We start from the raw sequence: 6,000 nt of genomic DNA on the forward strand, positions 1-6,000 counted from the left end.
AAGATTTTTTGTGTGTCCCATTTATATTACTATCAATGAAGGAAATAAGCTCTTTTTCCCTTCTTTGCAGGTCATTCTTAAATCCAACACAAAGTCTTTTGTGCTAAGAAAGTCATTATTTGGGGGGAAGTAGCCACCCAGTTTCATTTAGCATGCAGGTCCACCCTCATCCCCACCAAAGAGGTCCAAATTCATGCAGAAGCACAAAAGTGAGAGAGAGAAGGGATGGAATCTGCCAGGATCCCACAGCTCCTCCATGGCACACACCTGGAGTGGAAGAGTGGCAGCATCTCTATGTGAGGGCTCTGCACTGCTGGATCTGTCACTATTTATCCCATGGCTTCTTTTCTCAATCCACTTATTAGTCCTCTCTCAACTGATTTATCTGAAACTGGCACAGCGGCATCCTCCAAGAGGATGAAGGAACTGATCCAATTCAAATCCCCTGCACCATTTCTACCACCTCCATCACAGGAGCTACTTGGTGCACAGACCAACTTATAGGCCGGATGTATTTCCCCTCTGTAACAGACTCAGCCTTACGGCCACACACCCACAGCTAATATTCCAACAAATATGATTTTGCAAGCAAATGTCACTTGAATTATAATTAAGAAAAGACAGGTATTAGCTCATACTGATGTGTGTATAAATATTTCTGAAAAAAATTAAACACCAGTTAGAAATCAGTATTACCACAATTATTCTTCTAAGAGCATTCTGAACTAACCATTAGAGCTCTGTAAAGGGAAATCTGATAGTACCAGTGTAAAGCAGCATATCCTTCTCACCTCCAAAAATACTTGTTGTGTTGTTAGGAAAAAAATTATAATCAGAAGCATCTTGGCAAGGAAATGTGATTTCATTACTGAAGACATTCATTCAGCCCTTCATTGTTCTTTGCTCTCAGTATTCTAGGACTAAATTGTAGGACAAACCAGTGAGACAAGTGTAAATACTGAACATAATAACTTAAGTAAACTAAGTATGATTGTATCATCCACAGGCTGGAAAAATGGTATAGTCGTTTAAATATCAGACTTTGGAATACCTAGACTTCCTGGAACTACTAGTTAAAATCCCAGCAGAATTGACTCAGTTCTTTTTCTTTCCAAGTTAAACAGACTGCTTCCATCTAGTGTGCATGTATCTTTCACAGGAGACTTTTACAGGTCCTATCTGTTCTGCATCAATGCTAAAGAACCCATGGCACTTTCAGAAGAGTAAGGGTTTGCTTTCGTGTCTTGCGCCAGAATCCCTCTACAGTTCAATGTGCCAACTGTCCATCACTCAAGCCAGGGTTAACTGCACTTCAAGATCCTGCCCTACTTTAATGTAACTTTCGTTATCCAAAGACCTGAGAGTAGCAGTGGTATTTTTCACAATTGTCTCACATCCATAGTCAAGTATAAACATATAACTCAATGCTTTGGTAAAAAAAAAAAGGAAAAAAAAGGAAAAAAAAGGAAATTATTATATAAAGAGGGCTGCACAGTATAGGCTGAAGAAAAAAAACAAGAGGCACAAACCTGAGGAAGGAAAGGGGAAAAAAATCACCCTGCTACCGTTTTCTTAGTGGTACGGCATGCATGGGTCTTGCAGAAGAAGCAAATCACTAGGGTACAGGGCCATGCCTCCTGCTCTCTCCCCACCCCTCCACTCCCCAGATAGGATTACAGGACTGAGCCCATCATTTTTACCTAGAACAGCAGTTCCCCAAGAGGGGACCACAACCCCAAATGGGGTCCCAGCACTTAAGAAATGGGCTCAGGAACCCAACTGAGAAAGAAACAGGGCCAAAATTTAAAAACTGCTGGTGAACCACCTTTGCACTAGCTCCAAAATTGTATTTACTCACCAATGTTGTTTGTGAGGACCCTTTAAGGAAATGTACTTTTGCACTTTTTTCAGTGGTAAAACCAAATTTCTTGGAAGGACCCTATCAACCACACCTACATATGAGTAATTTTACTCCTGTGAGCAGTCCTACTGAACTCAGATGTTACCGCACCTTTGCAGAATAGGGCTCAGACCTAAAATATTAACATGGAAGCTATTTTTAGAGGCTTTCAGAACATATGAGATTTTAAAAATAATATATTTTGTTTAAAACTGTATTACAATTTGACCTGCAAGGTCTTCAATATGTTGCTCTCACAAAGTCTACAAGTGCTGGGTTCAAGGAAGAATTCTGTGCCAAGTGTATTATAGCTGCTATTGCAATAAATTCTTCAGGGATGAGGTCTGCCTTTGTTTATAGTTGCAGAATGTTCTTCTAAACTTTTATTGATTGAAGTGAATTCTGAGCCCCTGTGTATTTTTGCATCTGTAATGTGAGGTACGTTTCAAAAATAGGTGTACAAGATGAGAGAGCACTGTACTCTGAATTAAAAAAAAATGTCAGTGTTGTGATAAAGCAGAGAAGTCAATCAGTTGTATGAAGCACATGGCCCACTCTAAACCTGTATAGAAATATGAATTTGGTCTACGCAGTATTAAATATGAATCACACGCTTTTAAATCTGGAAAACAAAGTTTTCTCATAAAATCCTGTATATTTAGATTTCCTAAAAAGTTATTGCTTCAATTCTTGGTACTTTTATGGTTTGGCAAAATAACTCCTTTTAAGTAAATTGGGTACTTTGTAGATTTTAAGGGTGCAGTTTATATTTAAAAGAAACCACCAAGGTAATCTTCATAAAGGCTGACCGCATTTCATTGGCTAAACTTTAGTTATTTTGCTAGTTCTGCTGTATTTTTAAAACCCATGAGAGCTTTGTATGGGATATGTCTGCTCAATATTATTACCAGCCTCAAATAAATAGCACTAATGACCTACTAGAACCTCAGGTATTCCTCCCACACCCATTCAGCACTGAACAATTTTGATTCAGTATACACAGCACTTTTTTCTGGAATTAAGCTCCCGGATTCTCTAACAGCCCTGTTTTCAGGGAATCCCCAGGAATGTTCATAGTCTTACTTGTATCAGGGCCCTGGTTCTGACTGCTGCCGGGCATTCACAATGCTCCATGAACTCAGGTTTCAAAGATGTCAGTACATCTCAGCAGCAGATCCAATGGTACTTGCACATCTCAGGGCCCCACTTCAGGGTTCCTGAATTCAGCAGCAACATTCCTGTTGATTCCCAAAGGTGTGTGCCCCCCAACTATATGGAAGATCTAAGAGCAGGAAAATTATCAACAAGACCAGACATAAGGAAAAACACTGAATCATGCTCAAGTAATTACCAGAAAATACGATTCTCTCAAACATTTGCAACAAGCTAGATTGAGCCTTCAGGCTCAGTCCCAGGCTGGGGTGGCATGTAGCTGCACCACCCCAGGAGGAGCTCCTGGTAGAAATGATGAGTCAAAGTCAATTCTGCCCCTCCTCCTATCCTGTTCTGCAGGACAGCAAAGCATCTCAGCCCAGTTAGGCTACAACTGACTCCTCACTATCCCCACAGGCTAAAACGTGGAAGGAAACAATATCGTATCTACTTGCTTAGGAAGGTGATGGGGGAAGCATTACACATTAAGCCTATGTCAATCTCTTCTTTCTCCCCCTTTCCCCCCATCATTTTATGGCCACAGGAATCTAAAATAGCCATATTAGGACATGTTTATTACCCGACTGGGCCCTGGCGAAAGCAAGAAACAATCAAATCCAGGGGTGTTCAACAGAGACATGTCATTTGGCCTGAAGGCCCCCCAAGGGTCTGGAAATTTGGTGGCATTGTTAATCGCTGCTCCTCTGCTACCAAATTTCCAGACCTGCGAGGAGCCCCAAGAGCCAGATAATATAGTCCTGTGCACCAGATCATATGAGCATGCAGCTGGATCCAGATCATACCACAGTGCAGTCAAATCCAGGCACAGGTTCAGGCCAGCACATGGCTGTATCTGGGCACACAGAGTTGGGCTGGTGTGCCAGATCACATCCTGTAGACCATCCCCACACACTGACCCCACGTGGATTCCAGTCTGCAGACTGACCTGTGCCATTCATCCAGCCTGCAGGACTGGAAGGTTGGGTGTCTCTGATCTAGTCCAAGGCTAACACTGGCATGGAACAGAAAATGCCATTCAAAATACATACTTCAGGTAGGTGGAGCTTACGTCACACTTCAAGTTATAATTGTGAAGGTCTAAAACCAGAGATTTTCCCAACAGTTTTAAGAACAGAAGACTTTTTTTTAAAATAACTACATTTTGCAGGCATGCAGTCTCTCAACATGTATGAGGTATAAACCCCCAACCATTCAGCATCAGTTTCAAATACATAGTGATGGAACAGCTACGGATGAGGAAACAGTACCGGAGAAATTAAACGACTCTCTAGGGCCTCACAACCAGCTGTGTGAGAAATGGGATTAGAAACGGGGAATTCTAGTGCCCAGTCCCCTGGTCAGACCATAAGACCATCCGTGTCTCTAGCATGCACATTTGGGGGATGGGAGAAGGCAGTGTGATCTGGTGGTTGGAAAAGAGGACGTGACAGTCAGGACCATGAGCTGCTTTATGGATTACGGCTTGTCACTTGGGGAACTAGCAAGGCACAGAGGTATTAAAGCTCTTGAAGCAATGAACCACTGCAATTACTTTAAATGAAACTTCATCTCATAAGTGGGCTCTGCACAGGCACCAGGGTCGGCCTGCACACATTATATTGAGAGATGGGACTTAGTATATTAATGTTGAAATTACCTCAAAACCTTGCATTTCTTTACTGGACAAAGCAAACTTCTATTCCTAAATACCTCCCACAGCTACACACAACACTTCCTTTGGAAAAAGGTTTTAAAAAAGGGATGTCAGGGGAAAAAAGACAAGTGCTTTATCAACTAAAAGAAGTGTAACTGTGGTCCCCAGCCACAGAACAGGTTAGGGGATGGTGAAAAGCCACAATGAGCAGAAGCTCCCCAACAGAAGGGCATCAAGTCAATGTGCTATCTTTGGTATCTACAACGCACCCTGCATTCTCCCACACCTCTGATAAATCTTTTACTCTTTCAAGCAACAATGCCAGTTAAGCAAATTTAGGGTTGGTCTGTGGACCTTCTGAGCATCCTGTAAACTGTGTGTGTTTAATTAGTCACCTTGTTTCCAGGTACTGGAAACTAGCAAACACAATCCAGGAAGTCAAACAGCATGTTTGCAAGCTGGAATGATGGTGACCATTTTTTTGGTTCATGCCAATTACTACTAATTACAAAAATGAAGGTCTTGCATTAGCTCCACTTGTACGGAAGGAGTGGGGGAAAATGATGTGTTCAACTGCAATCAAGGAAGCACAGATGCCAACAGGAATGACTGACTATAAAAAGCTTTTCTTACATAAACACAGAAGGAAGAAATCCACACCCTCAATTGTTGAAGGGGGGGGACATGCAATGAGAAAAACAAGTGGGAAAGAAACAAGCACCGAATGTCTCACAAGCTCCCAGCTACCCCCAGCTTTACTCTTCTAGCTCAATAGGGTGAAACTGTTATAGACAGGTGGGAGAGTTTACTGTGTAAATGACTAAATTAAAGGACAACTGAAGTTCAAGGAGGCAGAACGAGCCAGGCTTAAAGAACTGCAAATTTCTCAGAGTATTGAGCTCAACTCTAGGTGGCAAGGCACATGGATGTATGCCAGACAGCAATGAGGCAGGTATCTGGCTACTCTGAAGTCTCACCTCCTCTATAGAAACAATTGTATGGGTCCTTTGCAAAAGTTCCATTCTGGGTAGTCTAAACACTGCAGAGCCCAAGCTACTACATATATGTATATTAGGCCTGCGTAAAGCGGCTACTATTTGCTTCGGATTCAGCCAATTCAGGGGACAGTGATTCAAATAACTGTCCCAAATCAATTCGGCCGCTGCCGAATCAGCCGAATCTCCAAATTGGACAGGACCCATCCCCCGCCTGCTCTCTCAGACACGTCAATGCCCCAGTTCCCGGCTCTTTTAAAAAAAAAGGGCCCACTCACCAGTTTCTGCCAAGTGGGGGG

The 6,000-nt window shown here is 42.4% G+C and overlaps 1 protein-coding gene across 6 annotated transcripts in view; it reads right to left on the reverse strand.

Moving 5' to 3' along the window:
* GNB1L (G protein subunit beta 1 like) overlaps positions 1–6,000 on the reverse strand; it is a 56,244-nt gene that overhangs the window by 44,369 nt on the left and 5,875 nt on the right. The gene's annotated exons all lie outside the window — the stretch shown is intronic.

This window comes from Alligator sinensis, unplaced genomic scaffold (assembly GCF_000455745.1).
Source record: "Alligator sinensis unplaced genomic scaffold, ASM45574v1 scaffold570_1, whole genome shotgun sequence".
Lineage (NCBI taxonomy): Eukaryota > Metazoa > Chordata > Crocodylia > Alligatoridae > Alligator > Alligator sinensis.